The sequence below is a fragment of the Phyllobates terribilis genome, unplaced genomic scaffold (genome assembly GCF_046119375.1).
Source record: "Phyllobates terribilis strain yellow unplaced genomic scaffold, ASM4611937v1 Scaffold_117__1_contigs__length_5270597, whole genome shotgun sequence".
In the NCBI taxonomy this organism is placed as follows: domain Eukaryota; kingdom Metazoa; phylum Chordata; class Amphibia; order Anura; family Dendrobatidae; genus Phyllobates; species Phyllobates terribilis.
This window is the reverse complement of record NW_027362877.1, coordinates 283,705-311,655: the sequence shown is the minus strand read 5'-3', so window position 1 is coordinate 311,655 and position 27,951 is coordinate 283,705. Positions and strand designations below refer to the sequence as shown.

The window sequence follows — 27,951 nt, the reverse complement described above, 5'->3', positions numbered from 1 at the left end:
AGGATTGGTGATTGGCCCAGTCAAAAGGGGAGGAGATTAGGCCAGGGCGGAGCAACGGTTTTTCCTGTCAGTTAGTTCTGAGAGAGGGATGTGACAGAGCAGTAGCTGGAGGTCCAGGGGGCACAGAAACCCGGTCCGACCAGCAGCAGAGCAACGTTAGTCAGGAACTCTAAAACGACTTTCCCTTAATGTTCGGGGCCTACGGTCCACAGGAGTCAGCAGAGTAACTTGTCTCAAAATCTTCCCAGAAGGGGGAAGTCGGACGGGGAATAGTACAGAGGAAATGGAACGGGACTCTAAAAACTGCGAGGGTCTCAGAGGCCAAAGAGGTCGACTATGGAAGGGACATCTCAGGAGAAACAGACGGTGAATATTAACATATGCTGTGCAATGAACTGTGAACCTGGAAAAGGATGCGCCCAATACTGCGTGTTCCCTCATGGTGAAGTTGGACTGTTAAGTAAAGTTCTTTTTTATAAAACAGAGTGGAAGTCCCCTATCGTGTGTGCGGCGGTTACTGAAGTGGAAAAACCGAAGACGGCAGAGATCTGCGACCAAAACGTGAGTGTTCTGCACCACACGCACAGCACAGGAGAATGGGGACATTTGTCTTTGTCAGGGAGCCAGGGTGTAGGAACACAACAGTCCCTCGCCACTACTACCACCCTCACAAAAAATGCATAGGCCTGATGTAATCCTAAGAAGGTGTAGCTACAGTCACCACTGGCAGCACTGTGAGCAACAGCTGTAACTGCGCCCCGAAACTGAGTGACGGTCGCTCTGTACTGATGCACGGCTGTCAGTCTCAGTCCCGGGTGCAGTTACAGACGCCGCTCAGTGCTGCGTACGGTGACTGTAGCTGCGTTGGCGCCTGCATGACTGAAAGCCGGCGGCTTCCGGGTGCCGCACACTCAGTACAGCGGCCGGGCACCTCCCTAATGCTATTAACCAGCAGATTAACCCCATATGTGCATGTTACTGGCGATATCCAACCACACAGGTTCCCTGTAAGGAACAATACACAATAAATGTAAATCACTACAAATCTGAGACCTCAGAGACGAGTAACATCTTATTCTGGTCGTGTCCGATAGGAAACTCCTTCTATTCCCCTGTAACATGTAGACTGTGAGCAGGGCCCTCCCTTATATTGTACCATACTGATACCGGGGGGGACATCACCGGAGTAACCGTCCAGTGTGGGACGTCGGATCAGGGGATAGAGGACCCCATCAGTCACCAGAACAAGTCCTGAGACCCCAAAAAGCTCAGGAGGAACGACCCTTCATAACCCTCATTACTAATCGGCCATTATGTCATGAAGCGATGAATCTTCCTAATATTTCTTCTGCTGTCGCCTTATGAGGCTTCATTGTCCTCCAAACACAATCGGAAATCTGCTGATTTATCCACAGAATGTAAAATCAAATGCTGCGGACAATCACTCTGTGTGAGCGATGGGGGAGGGGAGTGGAGAAGACGAGACAGGGAGCGAGAACAGCAGCACAAGAGTCACATGTACAAGGCAAAAAAAGAGGAGAAAAGCCGAAAATGGGAGATTCATCATTACACGTCATCTACAGCGAACCTGGTGTAAGAGGCCGGAGCTCCTCCATCATCACCTCCTGGTACCGATCCTGGTGTCCTTCTAGATACTCCCACTCCTCCATGGAGAGATAGACAGCAACGTCCTGACACCTTATAGGAACCTGACAACAACGACACCGTCATCACCCAGAATCCTCCAGTGCTGCCCTGTATAATGTCCCAGCAGTCACCTCTCCGGTCATCACCCAGAATCCTCTAGTGCCGTCCTGTATAATGTCCCAGCAGTCACCTCTCCGGTCATCACCCAGAATCCTCCAGTGCTGTCCTGTATAATGTCCCAGCAGTCACCTCTCCGGTCATCACCCAGAATCCTCCAGTGCTGTCCTGTATAATGTCCCAGCAGTCACCTCTCCGGTCATCACCCAGAATCCTCCAGTGTTGTCCTGTATAATGTCCCAGCAGTCACCTCTCCGGTCATCACCCAGAATCCTCCAGTGCTGTCCTGTATAATGTCCCAGCAGTCACCTCTCTGGTCATCACCCAGAATCCTCCAGTGCTGTCCTGTATAATGTCCCAGCAGTCACCTCTCCGCTCAGCAGCTCAATCATCTTGTTGCTGAGCTCTAGGATCTTCTTCTTCCTCTCATGTATCGGGGGGTGTGGGGGAGGCTCTGTGATGGGGCCCGGGCTCCGCCCTCCTGACTCCTGGAGATGGATGATGGGAGTCACACCCTCCCCCGGTGTCTTCCTCACTATTGTGTAATCCTGTGTATGGAGAGAGACACTAAGGGAGAAGAATTCCTTCCCGACTCCAGATCTGACAATCAGTAGAAATTCCGGGATCAATAACCGTCTCCAGCAATCTGGGGCCATAACCTGGAATATTATTACACTCAGGACAGACATCCAGGCCCCTCTACAGCTCTTATAGGGAATCCCCATGACAACTCCTCCTGGCAGAGAGCTGCACACAATCACTGCTCTTACAGTAAAGAATCCTTCTCTTCCTCCTCTGGATTTCCTCTTCCCGATGTCGGACTTGTTACATAACACAATAAAGCTGATAGAAATGTAGAGGAGTTACCTCTCCGCTCAGCAGGGAGATGATCTCCAGGGTGAAGTGTAATAATCTTCTGGTGGTCTCGTCCTCGTCCATCCTCGGGGGGTCATTCAGAAGAAGGAGGGATGAACACTGGATCAGCTGGAGGGATCTCGTCCTGCCGGCGTCTTCATGATAAAGGAGAAGATGGAGATCACAGGGGACGATATAACGACAATCACAGAATTCTGCCCCAAATATCCGACATTTATCAGGAAGAATCTGGAGGAAAAGCCACAAACTCCACCACGGCCTCCTCCGCCGACCTGACCGCTTATTATCAGCCTCGCAGGAGGATGGTCACCGTGGTAACCACACCGCCAGTGGAGGATGGTCACCGTGGTAACCACACCGCCAGTGGATGAAGGTCACCGTGGTAACTATACAGCCAGCGGAGGACGGTCATCGTGGTAACTACACCGCCAGCGGAGGACGGTCACCGTGGTAACTACACAGCCAGAGGAGGACGGTCATCATGGTAACTACACCTACTGTGGGGGACGGTCACCGTGGTAACTACACAGCCAGCGGGGGCGGTCACCGTGGTAACTCCACCTCCAGCGAGAGACGGTCACCGTGGTAACTCCACCTCCAGCGGGGGACGGTCACCGTGGTAACTCCACCTCCAGCGGGGGCGGTCACCGTGGTAACTCCACCTCCAGCGGGGGACGGTCACTGTGGTAACTCCACCTCCAGCGGGGGACGGTCACAATGGTAACTCCACCTCCAGCGGGGGACGGTCACCGTGGTAGCTGCACCTCCAGCGGGGACGGTCACCGTGGTAACTACACCTCCAGCGGGGGACGGTCATCGTGGTAACTCCACCTCCAGCGGGGGACGGTCACCGTGGTAACTCCACCTCCAGCGGGGGCGGTGAGGTGAGGAGGAGCCGCTGCACATCCCCCATACAACACTGAGGAGCCGCAGTCACATGGAGCAGGAGCCTCCACAGGAACAGCTCTGATCTCACCCCACACTCTCCTCTCACAGATTCACCACAAACCCTCCCTGTAATCTCACCGGAATGGCGGGAAGCGGAAACCTGCTGCTGGCTGATACCAGAGAGCAAGAGCTGCGCACAACCAGGACGGAGCTGCTGCACTGAGAGCGGGAGGACCTGTGGTGACGTCACCGCCATGTGATCAGGGGGCGGGGCTTAGCAGTGAGAGCTCCGGTTGGTGATTGGCTCCAGCAGTGTGACGTGTTTGATCCCTTTTCTTCTTCTGTTGCTTCTTCTCTTCAGATTTTGCAGCACACAGTTTACGCCTCAGACCCTCACTGCCGCCAGCCCCGCTCCACCTCAGACCCTCACTGCCACCAGCCCCGCTCCGCCTCAGACCCTCACTGCCACCAGCCCCGCTCCGCCTCAGACCCTCACTGCCACCAGCCCCGCTCCGCCTCAGACCCTCACTGCCTCCAGCCCCGCTCCGCCTCAGACCCTCACTGCCGCCAGCCCCGCTCCGCCTCAGACCCTCACTGCCGCCAGCCCCGCTCCACCTCAGACCCTCACTGCCACCAGCCCCGCTCCGGCTCAGACCCTCACTGCCGCCAGCCCCGCTCCGGCTCAGACCCTCACTGCCACCAGCCCCGCTCCGCCTCAGACCCTCACTGCCGCCAGCCCCGCTCCGCCTCAGACCCTCACTGCCGCCAGCCCCGCTCCGCCTCAGACCCTCACTGCCACCAGCCCCGCTCCGCCTCAGACCCTCACTGCCGCCAGCCCCGCTCCGCCTCAGACCCTCACTGCCACCAGCCCCGCTCCGGCTCAGACCCTCACTGCCGCCAGCCCCGCTCCGCCTCAGACCCTCACTGCCGCCAGCCCCGCTCCGGCTCAGACCCTCACTGCCACCAGCCCCGCTCCGGCTCAGACCCTCACTGCCGCCAGCCCCGCTCCGGCTCAGACCCTCACTGCCGCCAGCCCCGCTCCGCCTCAGACCCTCACTGCCGCCAGCCCCGCTCCGGCTCAGACCCTCACTGCCTCCAGCCCCGCTCCACCTCAGACCCTCACTGCCTCCAGCCCCGCTCCACCTCAGACCCTCACTGCCACCAGCCCCGCTCCGGCTCAGACCCTCGCCGCCGCCAGCCCCGCTCCGGCTCAGACCCTCACCGCCACATGGTGTCATGTTGTTATTTTTCTTTTTTCAAAACTAAGTTGAATATTTCATAATGGTCAAAATTGGTAATAAGGCCTCGGGAGCAACCTCTGGGTCAATTACGTCTCTCACTCAAATTGACATGAACAAATACCTCAAAAAAACAACAAGCTAAATCTACTACATCTAAACCTAAGTCCCAGCAACCTTCATATTTGCATTCTCAATAGGACTCTGATTCTGAACTGGAAAGTGACGCAGATTACTGCGGATCTACAAATGATCATCCAGTATCTCGCTCCTTCATTAAAAGGATACTTGCTAAATCATTAGAACCTATTGTGAAGGACCTCACCGACATAAAACAAGAAATCACACAAATAGGTCAGAGAGTAGATTCTCTAGAAACTACCCATTCTACTCTAATACAACAATCTAATGCTTCATTAACCAGCATTCAAAATCAAGAAGGCCAAATTAATCAAATATATTCCATCCTAGAAGATCACGAAAATAGAGAAAGACGAAACAATCTTCGCATAAAAGACCTCCCTGAATCGGTAGCAACTGAAGCAATAAATCCAACACTCAGAAAAATTTCTCAAGATTTTGAATTCTGACAATCCTCCCAACATTGAAATAGTGAGAGCGCATAGAGCCCTGAGGCCCAGACCCAAGCCAGGAGATCCACCACGTGACGTCATTTGTCGATTCTTGGACTTTCACATCAAAGATCTATTATTAAGGACAAGCGAATCCCAGCTAGGACCTCGACTGAGATCCAAGATGCTTGTAAAGAACTCGGAATCACTCTTGAAAAATACCTGGATCTGGAAGCATCCAATTCTGCATCTTCCTTGAATCCCCTATTTCTACCCACACCTTGGAGTGTCTTCTCGCCTACCAAGTCGCAACGATCCAAACGTAAACTAACAAAGCACTCTTCTATCTCTAAGGACAGCGAAGCCGGCTGAACCAAAGTTCTTCTTGCCAGACTTAATTAGTCCTAAGTCATTATAACTTCTGTTTTTGATTACTATAATTTGATGACTGTTCAAACTTATGAACCTTTTACTTATTTAGCCATTAATCTAATTCTGAATAGAGTGCAATTTGTTGATGTTTCCCTGCACCCTGGCATTACGAGTCAAAAGACTGTTATACTAATTCTCAGTAATGAACTGTTTAAGTCCAAGGACTATTCTTTTTTATTTTCTCTATTTTTCTGCTTCCCTGTTGAGTGAGGCACAATTGGTGAGGTTTTCTTTGCCAACTGACATCTTAGGCTAAAAGAATGGCCTTACTTGTTCCTTAAGCTCTGTGTGTTAGCTCCAACTGGAGTCCTCTGCAACAGGTCTGTCCCTGCATCTTTAATGTTACCCTTAACTTTAGTTGCAGCGACGGGTTCGCCTTTACGAGATCACGTGTAAATGATCATACACAGAGCTTATTGCACTGACACCATCACACCCCCCTTCCTACTGTTTGTAATACAATACTATATTTTATAGTACTGTTATTTGTATTTACAAATACTTTTTGTACCTCTCTTGTTGATACTGTTCCTACTGTTCTAATGACACTATATCTCTACAATTTTCCATCTCTCCTATCCCTTCTCTTCCCTCTAATACTTCTAAGGATAAACTTCCACGTTCCAACACCGCCCCCCCCCCCATGGATTCCAGACAAGGTAATATCAAACTAACAAACTTTAATTCCCATGGCCTCAATTCACCTATACCAAGATCCCAAACATTAGACAGATTTAGAAAGGAAAACTTCCAATATTCTTTTCATACAAGAAACACATTTTCAATCAGAGAAACTCCCCACCTTTGAAAAAGCTTATTATAACCAATGGTATCACGCCACTACACCTCAAAAGAGATCTCGAGGAGTGTCAATAGCTTTTGCCAAGGACACACCTTTCTTCTGAACGATTCTCTAATCGATTCAGAGGGGCGATTTATTTTTGTGAAAGCCCTTTTGGCAGGCACCCTGGTAACAATCGGTAACTTATACGCTCCAAATTAAAAACAAATCAAATGGATTATTTCCAAACTGAATAAATTCTGCTCTTTTATGGAGGGTATTCCAATCATCGGAGGAGACCTTAATATACCCATGGATCCCTCTTTAGATTCTTCCTCAAAACAATGCCAAGTTTCCTACCGAGATCTAGCCAGAATAAAAAAATCACTCCATACCTCATCACTTATAGATATTTGGTGATACCTCCACCCTTCTGATTTAGACTATACATACTTTTCTCATTCTCACAATTCCTACCATAGGATTGACTGTCTTCCTTCCAAGGCCCTTACTACCAAGAGCTTTAAAGGCAGAAATACTTCCATCGGTTCACTCGGACCACTCAATAGTCTCAGTTTGTTTTTTAATCTCCAAACCCCATTCTATTTATCGCACATGGAGATTAAATGAATCAATCCTGTCTTCAGATTCCAATAAACAACGTATTCAAACTACACTAACCAACTTCTTTGCAACTAACGCCACACTAGAAATAAGTTATCCAATCCTTTGGGAAACCCATAAATCCGTGGTCAGAGGTGAGCTGATTTCCATATCTTCCTTTCTAAATAAACAGAGAAAAAAAAATTCACAAGACCTTTATGAAGAATTAGCCGAACTAGAGCATAAAAGAACTCTTGTACATCAAAGTTTGGAGGCTTTCACAGCCAAACGCCTACAATTAAAAGACCTGCTAAACAAGCAGTCTGCAAAAATATACCTTAACTGGAAAAATCGCATGTTTGTGCATGGCGATAAGACTTCTAAACTTATGATGTCGTTAATCAAATCAAGACAAGCTAAAACCTTTATCCACTCTTTAAAAACCCCTAATGGCCAAAGTACAACAGACTACAATAAGATTTCCTCAGAATTCTTAAAATATTACTCTAACCTGTACAATCTCCACCCAGACGAACCTCTTCCAAACATAGAGAAAAAAACGCTCAGACATTCAATCCTTTTTAGCTACAATTAATTTGCCTAAACTATCCCCGGAACAACAGGCATTTCTATCCAAACCATTCGACATTAAAGAAGTCCGCTCCATTCTGTCAAATAGCTGCAAGGGAAAAGCTCCTGGCCCAGATGGCCTTCCTATCTTATACTACAAAACCTTCTCCAAGATCTTAGAACCTCATTTCACGAAAATGTGTAACAAGGTACTCCAGGGCGGACCTTTCCCTCCCCAATCTTTGGAAGCCCATATATCCCTTCTTCATAAGGAAGGCAAGGATCCAGAACTCTAGCAATTACAGACCGATTTCTCTACTAAACGTAGATCTTAAAACTTATGCAAGCATGCTTGCAAAACGCATTGCAGAATTCCTCCCTAACTTAATCTCATCTTGGATCAGGCAGGCTTCATTAAAGGTAGGGAGGGTAAGGACAATGCTTGGCGGATCCTTCACCTGACACAATACTCTATTTACCACAAGCTTCCCTTGGTACTTTTAGGTACTGATGCAGAGAAAGCTTTTGACAGAGTGGATTGGAACTTCCTACAAGAAACTCTTAATTGCTTTAATTTCCCTCCATTAGTAACATGAGCCATTCTCCAAATGTATTCTCACCCCTCGGCCAAAATTAAACTAAATAACTCCCTGACTAAACCATTTACTATACATAATGGAACAAGGCAAGGCTGCCCTCTCTCACCATTGTTATTCATTATGGTAATGGAATCCTTGATCAAATCCATTAATCTCTGTGATGACATAATTGGTGTTAAACTTCAGGGATTACATCACAAAACCATGGCCTTTACAGACGATCTCCTAATCACTATGACGCAGCCACACAAAGGCATACCAGCCCTTATGCAGATCCTAGAGAGATATGGCTCCCTGTCTAATTTTAAAATAAATGTAACCAAATCTGAGGCCTTAGGAATAAACATACCCATATACTCTCTAACTCACCTAAAATCACGATACCCCTTCCGCTGGCCAGACAAATACATTACCTATTTGGGCATTAACCCTCCGTCACATACAATATCGGTTCTAACGAGTTCACATACAATGTGACTGTCAGGCTCAGGCTAGAAAAATACCTATAATATCTAACATCCAGCATGGGGCATTATATGGGGGGTGACATCCAGCATGGGGCATTATATGGGGGGGGGTGACGTGCTGCATGGAGCATTATAAAGACAGGGGAGTGATATCTTGCACGGGGCATTATATAGTGGGAGAAAGGGAAATCCTGCATGGGGCATAATAAGGGGGGAACAGCCTGCATAGGACATTATAAGGGGGAAACAGCCTGCCTATTGGGGACATTTACCTGCCTATTGGGGACATTTACCTGCCTATTGGGGACATTTACCTGCCTATTGGGGATATTTACCTGCCTATTGGGGATATTTACCCGCCTATTGGGTACATTTACCTGCCTATTAGGAACCTATGCTGCCTATTGGGGACATTTACCTGCCTATTGGGGACATTTACCTGCCTATTGGGGATATTTACCCGCCTATTGGGTACATTTACCTGCCTATTGGGGACATTTACCTGCCTATTAGGAACCTATGCTGACTATTGGGGACATTTACCTGCCTATTGGGGACATTTACCTGCCTATTGGGGACATTTACCTGCCTATTGGGGATATTTACCCGCCTATTGGGTACATTTACCTGCCTATTGGGGACATTTACCTGCCTATTAGGAACCTATGCTGCCTATTGGGGACATTTACCTGCCTATTGGGGACATTTACCTGCCTATTGGGGATATTTACCCGCCTATTGGGTACATTTACCTGCCTATTAGGAACCTATGCTGCCTATTGGGTACATTTACCTGCCTATTAGGAACCTATGCTGCCTATTGGGGACATTTACCTGCCTATTGAGGACATTTACCTGCCTATTGGGGATATTTACCTGCCTATTGGGGACATTTACCTGCCTATTAGGAACCTATGCTGCCTATTGGGTACATTTATCTGCCTATTGGGGACATTTACCTGCCTATTGGGTACATTTACCTGCCTATTGGGGACATTTACCTGCCTATTAGGAACCTATGCTGCCTATTGGGGACATTTACCTGCCTATTGGGGACATTTACCTGCCTATTGGGGACATTTACCTGCCTATTGAGGACCTATGCTGCCTATTGGGTACAGTTACCTACCTATTGAAATACCGGTTGATTTAACTTTACTTGTTCTTCATTTTAAATATTGTATTTGTTCCTGTATTGTTTTTTTTTACTACAAAATAAGATGTGTGCAGAGGAATTTGTTCATAGTTTTTTTTAAAAAACTATATTCCGGCCCTCCAATGGTCTGAGGGACCGTGAACTGGCCCCCTGAGTAAAAAGTTTGAGGACCCCTGGTCTACATACTCAAAAAACAATGAGTATACCGATATTATCACAACATAAGAACCGAAGCAACAAATAGTAATGTGAAAGCTTCTTCCCTGGAATCCAATGTTGCTCTATCCATAAAAAACCTTCATCCAATCTCAACTTCATTCCTGACCCCGATCATTTCTATAACCATAGATGTGTTACTGCACAATGCGGTATCTGCGCTCCAGCGAGACCACCGTGTCTGTACTGTCTGCAAGAAGAAAGAAGAGAAAGGGAACATTTGTCCCCCAGCTCTACTGACGGACTCACATTATACTCTAGATTCAGGCCTTTAGGAGACAGACGATTTACAGTGAATATCCAGAAGGCTTCCCTCCTTAATAACCTTCTCTTAATACCGCCTCCTCTCCTAGGAGCACTCACTTGTTCTATCACCTGGTATTTTGTCTCAGACAACGATATCTACGGACTTTCTCAAAATATCCACAAGTGAATTCAGGAGACGTGACTGGGAAAAGAAACCAAAAGGTGAGTCTCCTATGAACTTCATGCTGCAACTGTAATGGAATACTGTGGAGAAAAACGCCTATCGCGAGGACTGCGAGTCCATCTGCGCCCCACTCTGTTTTCAGAGGATGGGACTTTCTGCGATCAATTCGAGAAGATTAATAAGTGTTCCCTGGATTTAATCTTGTTGACTGCTGATAGACTGCAGGCAGCAGATACAGATTTAAAAGTGGAGATTGCAAAAAATGTAAAATAAATAATATATAAATTAGGACAATAATTTTTCCTTCCCATTTATGATATACAGAGTAGAATTAGAATGTGTTGTGCGTGAATGATGATATTTGTTTTTTAGACTTTGGTGCGTATAGTTAAATAGTACGATGATTATTATCTTACTTGTTTTAACTTCTGCTTTCTCACATCTCGTCCACCCTTTAACACATTCTGTGCACTCTCTCCATATCCACCCCTCCCTTCTCCCCTCTCCCATGTATACCTCTGAGGCTCTACTGATATTTCTCACCCACTCCAAACCATCCACTACCTCCATACAGCACTCAAAACGCTCATACAAATCATTGCACCACCTGCTCTTTCTCTTTTTTCTCCTTCTCTAAGTCGCTGGCAACATCTCTCCCAACCCTGGGCCTCCCTCCACTAGCATACACCACTCTCCTCCAGCTGCATATAGAAACCCAGCTAATCTTATTAACATTCACTGCATGCCCTCTCCTATTGCTTTCATTGTGCTCTCTGTAACGCATGGTCTGTGTGTAACAAACTAACTTACATTCATGATTTTTTCCTCACTAATTCCCTTCACCTTCTGGCTATTACAGAAACCTGGATCCAGCATTCAGACACCACCGCAGCTGCTGCTCTCTCATTTGGTGGCCTGAAATTTTCACATACCACCAGACCTGAGAATAGACAGGGTGGAGGTGTTGGTTTGCTCCTTTCACCACAATGTGCTTTCCAGGTCACCCCCCCACCCCGGTTTCCTCACTTATGTTTCCTTCCTTTGAAGTCCACACCATGAGACTCTACAAACCCTTCTCCCTGTGAGTGGCGGTTGTGTATCGCCCTCCAGGCTCCTGCCTCCAGTTACTGGATCACTTTGCCACCTGGCTTCCTCACTTTCTATCCTGTGACATCCCCACCCTCATCATGGGAGACTTTAACATCCCCATCAATGATCCCCTCTCCCAATCTGCCTCTCATCTACTTTCTCTAACCCCCTCATTCGGCCTCTCACAGGTTACTAATTCTCGCACAAATGAAGACGGGAATACTCTGGACCTGGTTTTCTTCCATCTCTACTCGCTGCATGACTTTACTAACTCCCCTCTCCCGCTGTTGGACCACAACCTTCTTTCCTTCTCTGTCAAGAACTGTCTCCTCACCCAGGACACCCCCACTTACCTCACTTATAGGAATACACGTACCATTAATACCCAGCAGCTTATGGACAATCTCCACACATCTTCAGCCCCCATCTCCTCCCTCTCCTGTCCAGACTTAGCATTGTCACACTACAATAATACACTGAAGAGCGCCCTAGATGAAGCAGCACCTTCTACACGCAGAAAGACCCGACACAGACAATGGCAGCCCTGGCACACAATGCAAACACATTTTCTTCGGCGTTGCTGAAGGTGCACTGAGCATCAGTGGAGAAAATCTCTTTTAGCAGAGGACTTCATCCCCTAAAAATTCATGCTCAAAACCTATAACTCTGCCCTTCACTGTCCAACAATCCAAAATGACTTTTTGAAACCTTAAACTCCCTCCTGAAACCTAAAGCACAGGCCCCCACCTCCAACCTCAGCAGTGAGGATCTGGCCACTTATTTCCTAGAAAAAATCAGCCACATCCATCAGGACATCTCAGCCCAATCTCCTCAGTGCCTGGATCCCCTTCCCTGCCGCACTTCAAGCTCACTAGCCATCTTTGAGCCTGTTACAGAAGAAGAAGTTATTATTATTATTATTATTTATTATTATAGCGCCATTTATTCCATGGCGCTTTACATGTGATAGGGATATACATAACAAAAGCATTTACATAATCTTAACAAAACGAGTCAGCGACTGGTACAGGAGGAGCGAGGACCCTGCCCGCGAGGGCTCACAGTCTACAAGGGATGGGTGAGGATACATTAGGGCAGCACAGATATATAGGGCAGCACAGAGGCTCAGTGGTTAGCACTATACTATATAAAAGGGACCACATGGGCTCAGTGGTTAGCACTGTACTATATATAAAGCAGCAGGGTTGCTCAGTAGTTAGCACTGTACTATATATAGGGCAGCATGGTGGCTCAGTGGTTAGCACTGTACTATATATAGGGCAGCACGGTGGCTCAGTGGCTAGCATTGTATTATATATAGGGCAGCACTGTGCCTCAGTGGTTAGCACTGTGCTACATACAGAGCAGCATCATAGCTCAGTGGTTAGCACTATACTATGTATAGGGCATCACAGTGGCTCAGTTGTTAGCACTGTACTATACAGAGAGCATCACAGTGGCTCAGTGGTTAGCATTGTACTATATATTGGGCAGCACGGTGGCTAAATGGTTAGCACTGTACTATATATAGGGCAGCACGCTGGCTCAGTTATTAGCACTGTGCTATATATAGGGCAGTACGGTGGCTCAGTGGTTAGCACTACTATATATAGGGCAGCACAGCGGCTCAGTGGTTAGCACTGTGCTATATATAGGGCAGCACAGCGGCTCAGTGGTTAACACTACTATATAGTGCTGCATGGTGGCACAGTAGTTAGCACTGTACTATATATAGAGCAGCATGGTGGCTCAGTGGTTAGCATTGTGCTATATATAGGGCAGCATGATGGCTCAGTGGTTAGCACTATTCTATATATAGGGAAGCACAGTGGCTCAGTGGTTAGCACTGTACTATATATAGAGCAGCATGGAGGCACAGTGGTTAGCACTGTACTATAAATAGATCAGCATGGTGGCTCAGTGGTTAGTATTGTGCCATCTCTCTCTCTCTCTCTCTCTCTCTATATACATATATATATATACATACACACAAATATATATATATATATACATACACACAAATATATATATATATATATATATATATATATCTCAGCGTGATGGCTCAGTGGTTGGCACTATACTATATATAGGCCAGCACAGCGGCTCAGTAGTTGGCACTGCACTCTATATATGGGGCAGCACTGTGCCTCAGTGGTTAACACTGTGCTACATACAGGGCAGCATGATGGCTCAGTGGTTAGCACTGTGCTATATATAGGGCATCACAGTGGCTCAGAGCTTAGCACTGTACTATATATAGAGCAGAACTGTGCCTCAGTGGTTAGCACAGTACAATATACAGAGCAGCATGGTGGCACAGTGGTTAGCACTGTACTATACATAGAGCAGCATGATGGCTCAGTGGTTAGCATAGTGCTATATATAGGGCAGCATCATAGCTCAGTGGTTAGCACTACTATATATAGGGAAGCACCATGGCTCAGTTGTCAGCACTGTGCTATATATAGGGCAGCATGATGGCTCAGTGGTTAGCACTATACTATATATAGGGAAGAACAGTGGATGAGTTGTTAGCACTGTTCCTGGGCAGCACTGGGATCTTTAGTTCAAATTCCACTAAGTACAGTATATATGCAAGGAGTTTGTGTGTTCTCCCAGTGTTTCAGTGGGTTTCCTCCAGGTTCCCCAGTTTCCTCCCACACTCCAAAGACATACTGATAGGGAATTTAGATTGTGAGCCCCAATGGGGACAGAGATGACAATATCTGTCAAGTACCATGGAAATAATGGTGCTATATAAGTAATGTAATAATAAAATATCAGCAGGGAGTTTTTCAGTAAGGGAACTGCATATTTCCAGGCTCCATTTACCCAATCCATGTTTTTTTTTATATGATTGTAGCTAATCATATGCAAAGCTTAGGTGTGCTTTAAAAGAGCAAGAGCGGAGCATTCACAAGCTGGGGCTGTCTGTGCTCCTGAGAAAACGGCTGTGAGTATAGCTAATGTCATGTTTGGGATGCTGAGCAGAAGGCTCCACTTTCTGTACTTTGTATTTTCATGTTTAAAACAAGAAATAACACCAGTGCTTCCACCCCACTATACACATACAGCTGCAGCGTGTTGCGGGTCATCAGCTTATCCCGCACCTACACTTCGATCATAAAATCACAAGTAATATTTTACATGATCCATTTGAGATTATTTTCATGTTTAGTTAGCGGACAGGCGGCATAGGATTTTCTTTTATATATCGTTTTTGTTTATATAGTTTGCATTTTGTTTTTCCTGAACTGCACGAGAAGAAAATAAAACTGGATGCGGCCAGTAGAAACAAATCTATCTGGACTGTGATTCTTGGTGTGCCCCCAAATCCCAAGAGACGGCAAACCATTTCTCTGAACCTGTTACAGTGGTTAGCCAAGAAAAGGGAAACTTAGTGCAGCTGATGAAAATCACATTATGATTACTTTCTTTCAAAATCTGAAGATGTTCAGCAGTGCCATCAGCTCAGAACTAGCAGAAAATCAGTGGGACTCAGCTACACCCACCTACTGTTCAGAGACATCTAGCCACAAGTGGTCTTCATGGAACAATGACAACAAGGCAAAGCAACTGAAATATGTACCAAAACATAGGAACTGGGGTGCAAAATAATAGCAACAGGTGGTCTGGACTGAAGAGCTAAAATTTGAAATATTTGGCTGGAACAAAATTCAGTTTGTTCCCTAAGAGCAGGAGAGGGGCACAGAAATGAGTGTCTGCAGACAACAGCGAAGCATTATAGCAGGTCGTGGAAAGTTTGGGGCTGCATTTCAACAAATGAAATTGTGAATTTGGTCATGATAATGGTGTCCTCAATGCTGAGAAATACAGACACTTATCCATCATGTAATACCATCAAGGAGGCGTCTGAATAGCTACAAATTTATTCTACAGCAGGACAAAAATCCCAAACACACAGCCATTGTAATTACAGGAGGTGTCCACTAATTTCACATTGATGCCCCATCCATAAGATAGGGCATCAATGTATGATCGGCTGGGGTCTCACACGTGGCACCCCCACCGGTCAGTTGTTATAGGTGCCGGCGGCCGCAGGCTGAAAGTGCGTACCTGCTGAGCGGGCGGTCAAGTTGTAGTGGCCGGCGCTTGTTACTGCATATCCGCCTCCCATTCAATGGGAGGTGGATGCGCAGTACCCTGCTGCGGCCACTACAGATGGAAGGCCAAGGACAGCAGGTAAGCACCTTCGTCCTACGGCAGCCGCAGCCACCGGTACCAGCAGACCGGCGGGGGTGCCGAGTGCGAGACCCCGACCGATCATACACTGATACCCCAGCCTACAGATAGGGCATCAATGTGAAAGTAGTGGACAACTCCTTCAATAACTATCTGCAGCGTAAAGAAGAACGAGGAGTCTTGGATGATACGCCACACAGAGCCTTGATCTCAACATCATCCAGTCTGTCTGGGATTACATGAAGAGACTGAAGGATTAGTACAAGCCTTAGGCTATGTGCCCACGATGCAGAAACGCTCCGGATTTTTTCCTGAGTGTTTCTGCATCTCCCTGGCAGAAAAAACGCATGCGGATTGTACATGCGGATTGTACATGCGTCTTTCCTGCCAGGGACAAGCGGATGTGAAGCGTTCTTCACTGGCATTTCCGCATGCAGATTGACAAGCGCTTTCCAAGCGATTTTAGCATCACTTGGAAAGTGCTTGACAACTTGGTCACACTATATAAATCCATGCAACCGGCATGGAATTATATAGTGTGGCCTTAAAGAATGGTAAAAAATACAAAAATAAATACCCAGCTTCTCATTTCTCCTCGACCTACAACCAGCAACAGTGACCCCATTCCTTCACATCTCCTGCAGTCTCTCTCACCGGTGGTCACCACTCACCTGACTAAAATATTTAACCTCTCTCTTTCTTCAGGTATCTTTCCCTCCTCATTTAAAAATGCCATCATAACCCCTTTACTTAAAAAGCCATCCCTGGACCAGAACTGCGCTGCTAACTACAGACCTGTCTCTAACCTTCCTTTCATCTCTAAACTCCTGGAACACTTGGTCCACTCCAGTCTAATCCACTATCTCTCAGATAACTCTCTCCTCGTCCCTCTACAATCTGGTTTCAGCTCCTTACACTCCACTGAAACTGCCCTCACTAAAGTCTCTAATGATCTACGAACAGCTAAATCCAAAGGTCACTGCTCCCTGCTGATTCTCCTGGATCTCTCTGCCGCATTTGACACTGTGGATCACCAGCTCCTCCTCACTATGCTCCGATCTATCGGGTTCAAGGACACTGTTCTCTCCTGGTTCTCCTACCTCTCTGACAGCTCCTTCACTGTATCTTTTGCCGGCTCCTCTTCCTTTCCTCGTCCCCTTACTATCGGGGTCTCGCAGGGCTCAGTCCTAGGCCCCCTCCTCTTCTCTCTATACACTGCCCCTATTGGACAAACAATCAGCAGATTTGGGTTTTAGTATCATCTCTATGCTGACGACACCCAATTATACACCTCTTCACCTGACATCACCCCTACCCTAATACAAAATACCAAGGATTGTCTGTTCGCTGTCTCTAACATCATGTCCTCCCTCTATCTTAAACTGAATCTCTCTAAAACTGAACTTCTTGTGTTTCTCCCGTCTACTAACACAACTCTACCTAACATCAAAATTACCTTGGATGGTTCAACCATAACTCCCAGCAGCACGGCCGCTGCCTTGGGGTCATATTCGACACTAACCTTTCCTTTACTCCCTATATCCGATCACTCACTCGCTCTTGTCACCTGCATCTTAAAAACATCTCCAGAATCCGACCTTTTCTCACCTTTGAAACTACTAAAACTATGACTGTCGCTCTTATTCACTCTCGTCCGGACTACTGCAACTCTCTTCTGATCGGTCTCCCTCTTACCAAACTTTCTCCTCTCCAATCCGTAGTGAATGCAGCAGCCAGGGTCGTATTTCTGTCCAGCCGCTTCACCGATGCCTCCATCTTGTGCCAGGCATTACACTGGTTACCCATTCGCTACAGGGTCCAATATAAACTCATCACTCTCACCCACAAAGCTCTCCACAGTTCTGCGCCGCCTTATATCTCCTCTCTCATCTCTGTAAATCGTCCTACACGTGCCCTCCGGTATACAAATGACCTAACATCCCCCATAATCCGAACCTCGCACCTCCGTCTCCAAGACTTCTCTCGTGCTGCGCCAGTTCTCTGGAATGCTCTACCCCAGACGATCCGACTGATGCCTAGCCCCCATGTCTTCAAGCGCGCTTTAAAAACCCATCTCTTTAAACAAGCCGACCACCTCAACTACTCAGTAACCAACTTTCCCCTGTCCCCTCCTTCTAAATATTATTCAGAATCTGCTCCCTACTCTTCATCTGTCTCCACACCCTCCATGCACAAGATAACTGCACTCGATACTTGATTATTGCACTTATACATACGGGCTGATGACCGGATCATGCAGCTTTATATGAAAATCCCTATTTATTATAATTGTCAGACCTGAAATAACAAGCACTTTTCACCTACAGTGTCCCCCCCATTCCCTTGTAGAATGTAAGCGTGCGAGCGGCCGGACCCTCGTTCCTAATGTAACTGTTTAAACTGTCTTACCTTGTATTGAATTTATTGTCTGTACATGTCCCCGCTTAATTGTAAAGTGCTGCGGAATATGTTGGCGCTATATAAATAAAACTTATTATGTTTTTTTTGCATTTCCTATATACGCCTATATATATATTTGTGGCAATGTGTATTGGTGTAAAATTACATATTTTATTTGATAGTTAATATACTTTGTTATGGACGTTTTTTCATTTTTTTTGTATATACACTGCTCAAAAAAATAAAGGGAACACTGAAATACCCCATCCTAGATCTGAATGAATGAAATATTCTCATTGAATACTTTGTTCTGTACAAAGTTGAATGTGCTGACAACAAAATCACACAAAAATCATCAATGGAAATCACATTTATTAACCAATGGGGGCCTGGATTTGAAGTCACCCCCAAAATTAAAGTGGAAAAACACACTACAGGCTGATCCAACTTTGATGTAATGTCCTTAAAACAAGTCAAAATGAGGCTCAGTATTGTGTGTGGCCTCCACGTGCCTGTATGACCTCCCTACAATGCCTGGGCATGCTCCTGATGAGGCTCAGTATTGTGTGTGGCCTCCACGTGCCTGTATGACCTCCCTACAACGCCTGGGCATGCTCCTGATGAGGCTGAGTATTGTGTGTGGCCTCCACGTACCTGTATGACCTCCCTACAACGCCTGGGCATGCTCCTGATGAGGCTCAGTATTGTGTGTGGCCTCCACGTGCCTGTATGACCTCCCTACAACGCCTGGGCATGCTCCTGATGAGGCTTAGTATTGTGTGTGGCCTCCACGTGCCTGTATGACCTCCCTACAACGCCTGGGCATGCTCCTGATGAGGCTGAGTATTGTGTGTGGCCTCCTCGTGCCTGTATGACCTCCCTACAACGCCTGGGCATGCTCCTGATGAGGCTGAGTATTGTGTGTGGCCTCCACGTGTCTGTATGACCTCCCTACAACGCCTGGGCATGCTCCTGATGAGGCTCAGTATTGTGTGTGGCCTCCATGTGCCTGTATGACCTCCCTAGAACGCCTGGGCATGCTCCTGATGAGGCTGAGTATTGTGTGTGGCCTCCACGTGCCTGTATGACCTCCCTACAACGCCTGGGCATGCTCCTGATGAGGCTGAGTATTGTGTGTGGCCTCCACGTGCCTGTATGACCTCCCTACAACTCCTGGACATGCTCCTGATGAGGCTGAGTATTGTGTGTGGCCTCCACGTGCCTGTATGACCTCCCTACAACGCCTGAGCATGCTCCTGATGAGGGTGCGGATGGTCTCCTGTGGGTTCTCCTCCCAGACCTGGACTAAAGCATCCACCAACTCCTGGACAGTCTGTGGTGCAACGTGACTTTGGTGGATGGAGCGAGACATGATGTCCCAGATGTGCTCAATCGGATTCAGGTCTGGGGAACGGGCGGGCCAGTCCATAGCTTCAATGCCTTCATCTTGCAGGAACTGCTGACACACTCCAGCCACATGAGGCGCATTGTCCTGCATTAGGAGGAACCCAGGGCCAACATATGGTCCAGCATATGGTCTCACAAGGGGTCTGAGGATCTCATCTTGGTACCTAATGGCAGTCAGGCTACCTCTGGCGAGCACATGGAGGGCTGTGTGGCCCTCCAAAGAAATGCCACCCCCCACCATTACTGACCCACTGCCAAACCGGTCATGCTGAAGGATGTTGCTGGCAGCAGATCGCTCTCCACGGCGTCTCCAGACTCTGTCACATCTGTCACATGTGCTCAGTGTGAACCTGCTTTCATCTGTGAAGAGCACAGGGCGCCAGTGGCGACTTTGCCAATCCTGGTGTTCTGTGGCAAATGCCAAGCGTCCTGCACGGTGTTGGGCTGTGAGCACAACCCCCATCTGTGGACATCAGGCCCCCATATCATCCTCATGGAGTCGATTTATAACCGTTTGTGCAGACACATGCATATTTGTGGCCTGCTGGAGGTCATTTTGCAGGGCTCTGGCAGTGCTCCTCCTGTTCCTCCTTTCACAAAGGCGGAGGTAGTGGTCCTGCTGCTAGGTTGTTGCCCTCCTACGGCCCCCTGCACGTCTCCTGGTGTACTGGCCTGTCTCCTGGTACCGCCTCCAGCCTCTGGACACTACACTGACAGACACAGCAAACCTTCTTGCCACAGCTCACATTGATGTGCCATCCTGGATGAGCTGCACTACCTGAGCAACTTCTGTGGGTTGTAGAGTCTGTCTCATGCTACCACGAGTGTGAAAGCACAACCAATATTCAAGAGTGACCAAATCATCAGCCAGAAAGTATTGATACTGAGATGTGGTCTGTAGTCCCCACCTGCAGAACCACTCCTTTATTGAGGGTGTCTGGATAATTGACAATAATTTTGATCTATTGTCTATTCCATTTGTATAACAGCATGTGAAATTGATTGTCAATCAGTGTTGCTTCCTAAGTGGACAGTTTGATTTCACAGAAGTTTGATTCACTTGGAGTTATATTCTGTTGTGTAAGTGTTCCCTTTATTTTTTTGAGCAGTGTAGATTTTATATAATGAGACTAATATGATTATATGAATGTTTGTGGTTTTCTTCATTTTTTATTTCATTGTGATGTCATTTCCTTGTTTTTTTTCTATATAAATGTTGTATTTCTATGTGATTGGCCACAATTGACAAAAGCTCTGGAGGAGCTGAAACGTTTTACAGATTTGTGGATGTGGAATAAATGATTGATTGACTACAGGTGAGTGTCGGGATCTCTTTCCTTTCCCCCTCCATTACTAACCTGAGGGCTTGAAGACAGCTGTGTTTTTTGACAAATCACAGCTGTCATCAACCCTAACCACCATTACCCCCATTGCCACCTCACCAGGGCAATCGTGAAGAGCCATGGGTGTTGTCCACATAGAAAGCCTCTCCTAAAGCCCATGTACACAAAAGCCGCCCTACAATCTGCCAGGACACATGCGGAAACATATGAAGACTCCTGGGACTTTATACTCTGGAGTGATGAGACCAAAATAAATGTTTTTTTTGGAACTGATGGCTTCAAAACTGTATGACATTGAAGAGGTGAGGAATACAATGAGAATGCATGGTGTCTACAGTGAGACCTGGTGGTGGCCGTGTCCTTATGTGCGGCTGCATGAGGAGCTACATTTCATTGATGGTATCTTGAATTCACAGATGTTCTGCTCTGTAGTGAAAGAAAAGATGCTGCCATCACTCTGTTCCCTTGGTAGGCCACCATTGCATTTCTAAAGAACAGGATGAAAGTGATTCTGTGGCCAAGTGTCTCCTGATCTGAACCCAACCAAACACCTATGGGGAATTCTGAAGAGACAAGTTGTCATCACTCCATCCAGCATCCAGGCTCCAAGTGAGCTCGTTATTGAAAAAGAGAAAAAAGATAGTTGTAGTAGTTGTAGCCAAAAAAAAGGATGGATGAAGGAAGAAAATACAGACAATAAGGGAAAGATGCCATGTTACGTGTATTACAAAGATACTGCTCTCCAGCCACCGCCCGATAATGGCAGACGGGGGGGGAGATGGACCTGTACAAATTCCAGTCAGCAGATTATTGTGTTGCATGTCACGCGCCCCGTCCAGGAGGCCCACCCCTTGCTACTACCCAAGCCACTCCTAGTGCCCCATCCTCATCTGTTATACCTATGTCTGCCCAAAGTTCCAACCCTTCCTGCAGCAGCCATGTTGCTACACCCATTGCATCACCTCCAGCCTCTGACCACATGTCCCTTTGGTGGCGGCCATCTTGGCACACCGGGAATACAGGCAGCATTACACCCGGAATGTGTATGATGAAGATCATCATGTCAGTATGTTATACATGCGGTGGGACCAAAATATGATCCCCTGGATGTACCCAGGTCACAACACCTGCTCACAGAAACAATTCAAAACACCATAGCATACGCATCACAGCTTCATGCGGTCCCAACCCTAGCCCTGCCATTTATTTCCACCGGTATCTTTGCCTAATCAGTTTGCAAAGAACATGTCTAGCTGTCTGCTGCCATGGCAGCTGGACAACTCTGAGGTAGTACTGTTACAATACGTGGATGATCTGCTTTTGTGTGCCCCCACGGAGCAAGTGTCCATCAGGGCCAGTGCTAGCCTTCTCAAGCATCTGGCAAAACTGAATTGTCGAGTCTCGGCCTCGAAACTTCAGTTTTGCCTCGGTCAAGTGGTCTTCCTAGGCCACTGCCTTACTCAGGTTGCCAGACATCTCGCAGAAGAAAGAAAGACGACCATCTACCTGCTACCATTCCCAAAAGATCCCATAGAGCTGCAACAGTTCCTTGGACTATGTACATATTGCAGACAATGGATCCCAGACGCCTCACGTCTGATGCAGCCCCTATATGACGATTAAAAGAAGACACTCTGGCAGGTTTCATACTGGATATGCTGTCACAACTGAAGATACATTGGTAGAGGCTACAGCCTTACCTCCCAGTATGTCAGCACAGGAAGCAGAGCTCAAAGCTCTGACTGCAGGTTCTCCTGTGAAAAATGCTGAAAGCGTCAGACAATTGATGGAAGCGGTGCAGCTACCAAGACAGTTGGCTGTCGTAAAGGTAAAAGCTCATACCCAAACCGATGCCCCTAAAGCAAGAGGTAATGCACTTGCTGATCTCCATGCTAAGCGAGCAGCTCTTCTTCCGACATCCATGTCCATGGCTGTTACGCGGCAACAGGCCAAACAGCTAAATTCCATGCCAACCCAGGATCAACCTGCAGAAGAGCATCAACCGGTCTCTCCAATCACAAAGCTACGCTCCACACAGCAGAAAGTCTCTAAAGAAGAACGCCAGTCATGGAAGGAGGCGGGTGCTAAATTGATAGATGGGCTATGGAAGAAGGAACAACTGTATTGTTTGCCTCGACTCCTATATCCAGCCACTGCAGCCTGGGCCCATGGACCGGTACATCGAGGGAAGAATCAAGCTTTGCTACTGGTACAGAAACTCTATTGGGCTCCAGGAATTTCCACCGTGTTGAGTGCACAGAACAAAGGTTGCACAATATGCCAAACCTGCAACCCAGGCTGATTACAGAAGGTACCGACAAAACACCTTGCCAAACCAGAGTATCCGTTCCAACGATTGCAAGTTGATCACATCACTCTCCCTAAAGCAGGACAATATGAATACTGCTTAGTAGTAGTGGATATGTTTTCCAGTTGGCCAGAAGCATTCGCCGTTCCAAACATAACTGCCAAGACTACCGCCAAGAAGCTGGTCTCTGAAGTTGTTTGCCGGTATGGAGTCCCAGAAGTTATTGAAAGTGATCAAGGACCAGCCTTTTCCTCATGCATGTATCAAGAAATACTTGCCATGATCGGATCAACAGTGGCGCTGCATACTCCTTATCATCCACAGTCAAGCGGCAAGGTGGAGAGATTGAATGGCACACTGAAAAGGCAGTTGACCAAAATGATGCAGGAGACTACGGCCCAGTGGCCTGAGCTCCTTCCCATTGCACTATATCACATACGCACCACCCCCATAGGGAAACACAAACTGTCACCATATGAGATACTATTTGGGTCACAACCAGCTATAGCTCTATTTACCCCACAACAATTATCAGAAGAAACAGATCATGTTGTGCAATATGTAATTCAGCTTGCCAAAGCACTAACACCCATGCGTTAGTATCATCTTCTATTCCAGATCCAGCTGATGCAGAAGGTTGTCATACCCCCAAGCCTGGAGATTACGTGTATGTGAAGAAGCATGTTCGGAAACACGGACTAGAACCATTATATGATGGAGCATACCAAGTGCTCCTGACAACCCCAACAGCAGTAAAACTTGAAGGGAAGTCAACATGGATCCATGCTTCACACTGCAAACGTCAACCATCCTGAGATGTTTTATAATATTATGTATGGTTGTGACGCGACCCCTGGGCCGTGGGGTACCCGGAGCCGGGCCAGTAGATGCTGGGGGTTGTAGTCACTGTGGCGGTGACCTGGTCCGTGACCCAGGGCGGTCAATAAAAGGGTAATTAAGATATATAGGTTGTATAATGTCCAACTATGCCACCTGTGGAGTGCGGCTAATGGAGGCCGCCGCTGCGGAACAGTCCTCTGAAGCTGGTGGTTTGGCAGCAAAGGTGATATAACTCCCCACAGGAAGAGTTAGCTTCAGGGCAGCGTGTGAATGATGGTGGTTGTGCAGGGTGTCGCGGTGCATAAATAACCACAAAGTCCGTATAGTGCAGTCCCAGGGTCGTTACTGGTGGCAATTAGACAGGCCTGGACTGGAGTACTGGCTAGAGATAAGAGTCTGGTCAGCCTGGGAGCAAGCATAGAGCTCTCCTGGCCAGGTGGAGTTGTAGGCCTGCCGTTCTAATATACTCCGTGGCTTTACTGGTTGTAGCTGTGTTGTAGTCCACGTCCCTGAGTGTAACGTGCTGTGCTCACCCGTATGGCTAGCAGCTCGGGCCTTGCGGATGCTTCTCTCCTCCGTGGCGGTACTGGTCCTTCGGTGCTGCTGAGCCTCCGAGCGTCTGATGGGGCCAGGAGACCTGCAATCTCCTGCCCTGCGGTATCTGCTGCTGGGCCTGAAGTGCCCTACAGCCTCGGACTCCGGTGTCCGGTTCTCTGTGTATTCCAGCTAGGACGAGCTATCTCCAGCTCCAGTCCCTAGCTCCTCTCTCCTCAATGTCCTAAACTCAACTCCTCACACTAGACTCAATTAACCCCGCCTCCAGATCCAGTTATCAAGGGGAGTCTCCTCCCCTTGCTGGTCTGGAGCCAGGAAGTGTTGCATGTGTAGTGTTCCTGACCAGGAAACCCCTGTTTGCTTCCAGACATGGTATTACCTCTTTTGAGGGAGGCAATACCACTGTGGCAACCAGACCCTTGGGGTGCCACAGTTGGACTAGGCAATACCTGGAATAGCCTACAACAGAGTACTGACCCTTTTAATAACAAGTTCATTACTCACCACCAGATTTTGGTACAAGAATTGAGACAATTAGAGAACAACCAGATCAGTGACTGTTGGATATGTACTCACTCACCAGTTTCAGCCGCTAGTATGCCCAGTCACTCTGGAAGAAATACTAAACTGGCCCAATTGTAGCGACGCCCTTGCTAATAACACTACTATGTTTAGTAGATTATGGAGCACCACTGTAGGTATACCAGTAGTTGGGTGGGTGGATCTCCCCTGGTGGCAAGGAAATCTTACTGCCACCAGCAAATACCTACAATTCCTTGCCCTTAATGGAAACAAATGGGTGCCCAGAAACAAGTCTTCCTTGACTAATTTAGGCTTCATACCAACTGAAGGTCTGCAAATCAGTTTTAATGCTACCTCTAGTACGGCAGATGCTTTTAAACCGTCATTGTTGGAAAGATACATTCATAATCACTCATGGGTACATGCAAATCTGTTTATAAAAGGTACCAATGACACATGTTATAAAATACCTGGTAATATCCCTTGCAATGAATCCTCTGAATATAAGCCTAGTGATCCAACATGTGGTAATCCGGATGTTGGATATTGTAGCCCCCTGGGACAAATGCCTTCATGGTGTATGTTATCAAATAACACAGTTTTTAACGATTTGGTACATAAATTAGTATTACAGCACTCTGCTTTATGGGATCCACCATCAGCCACATATTGGGTCTGTGGGAATAATGCGTATAAATGGCTCCCAGTCGGAGTAGGGGGGACTTGTACGTTGGCCCGGCTAACTCCAGCCACTTATCTTTTTCCCCATAGTAAAGTAGATATGAGAGCCATCCCTCTTCATACCATCTATAAACGTGCCAAAGACAACACCCCACGCCCATCAGGAAGACCTCATTTAATTCAAATGAGTATACCCAATAAGATAGCCAGTACTGTCTTCCTCTACCCTATGGTAACACAAATGTGGGACAAGTTAGTGGAAGTCACTGATTATTTAGATGACCAGATTTGGAATATTTTGGAAGTAATTAATACTACTGTTGCAGTGCAGAGTCAGCTTATTATAGTGGCTAATCAACATACGTTAGTGCTGGCCTATTTGACAGCAGCTCAAGGAGGGATGTGTCAGGTTATAGGCCCAGCCTGTTGTCACTGTATTGATCCCGACTCTACCATACGGTTAAAGACTAAAATGGAAGACATTAGGAAACTCAGGGAGGAATATAACAAACATAAAGAATTGACCAAAGACAATTGGTGGTCTGATACATTATCCTTTTTGAATCCTGCTAATTGGTTTAAAGGGATTGGTGGATGGATTGCTGGAATATTACAAGGAGTGTTGCATATTGCTGCTTGTATCTCGTTAATATATGTCTTACTAAAACTAGTCTTTTATTGCATCCCATTTTTCATGAGGAAAACCTGCCAGCCATCAGAGAGCAAGGAGGACGCTGTTAACCGACATCCAGTGCTACTGTACACGGACCTCCCAGATGTAACCAGCATTGAGGACTTGGATGACAAGGGAATGATGACCTTTACCCGCACGCCCCGACCAACCTCACGTCTGAAGATCAGAGCTTTATGATTATATCAACCAACAAGGGGGGATGGACATGCCGCGACAGCCTCGATTGGTAACAAGGGCACTAATTGAGTGAAGACCAATGTCCCTCAGGCTCAAAGCATGACCCTGGGATAGCACCTCTATTGTTGATAATAACATAATTTTTAGGGGGGAAATGTAAAGGACATATTGATATTCATGCTATAATTCCCCTATGGGGAATTCTGTAGAGACAAGTTGTCACCACTCCATCCAGCATCCAGGCTCTGAGAGATCTCATTTTTGAAAAAGAGAAAAAAGATAGTTGTAGTATTGTGGTTGTCAGGCAAAATGTATTTTTGTCCTAGTTTTAAAAATGAGAGATGTCTTAAATCTTCACCCCCTGCTCATTTGGAAGAGGCTACATAGAAGTCTCTTGCTTTCCCCCTAACAAGGAATTTTTATTACCGCCATAAAACGTCAGCAAGCATACTGGTATACCCTGGATTTTCCCTCCAATCCTATTGTTTAACTGTGCAAACTTTTAATGTCGATTTTAATAATGCCCATGACTGTCACAAACACAGGGACCACATTTTTTAGATGTTCACCTTTTCCCAATTGTGATGGTGTGGTTTTCGTGGCTGGGAGACCACTAGGAACCGGGGAAATAGGTTCTGAGCTTCTGAGCGTCATAGAGATATCATATTTGATATCCATCTTCATGAATAGTGGTGACGGCAAACATGATGTCTCCATCTTGGATGTGGGACCCCCTATACCAAGATATGAAATCTAAAGGATTTTTATGTCTTATGCAGCTGGGTGGGTTCACAAAACCGAGCCCCCGTGTGAGGTAAACAACATGGGTGTCTCCTAATGTTTTGGCCCCTTACTAAAAACCAGAACGGCCATTTTAATTCATTCTTGCCCGGGACGTCAGACGCATGCAATCCTCGCTGCGTGGAAGAATCACATCTAATTTCCGGGGAGCCGTCCCCCCCACAGAATCTGAGACCATCACCCCGTGGTGCAGGTTTTGCTATTCTTTATCCTTTTTATTTTAACAACTGTTTATGCATATATGTACATTGTCTCTTTTATAATATCTTGTATATCTTTTGTAAACACTGCCCACTTTCGGGAGTAAATCATTATTATTTACCAGCTTCGTTCTTC

The 27,951-nt window shown here is 46.9% G+C and overlaps 1 long non-coding RNA gene and 1 pseudogene across 1 annotated transcript; one reads left to right on the top strand and one right to left on the bottom strand.

The window, feature by feature from the left end:
* Window positions 1–27,951, bottom strand: part of LOC141201495 (uncharacterized) — a 63,190-nt pseudogene that overhangs the window by 22,961 nt on the left and 12,278 nt on the right.
* On the top strand, window positions 80–27,951 carry LOC141201533 (uncharacterized). Its single transcript, XR_012272946.1, has 3 exons — window positions 80–366; window positions 485–561; window positions 23,964–27,951. It is a non-coding gene; the product is annotated as an uncharacterized lncRNA (long non-coding RNA).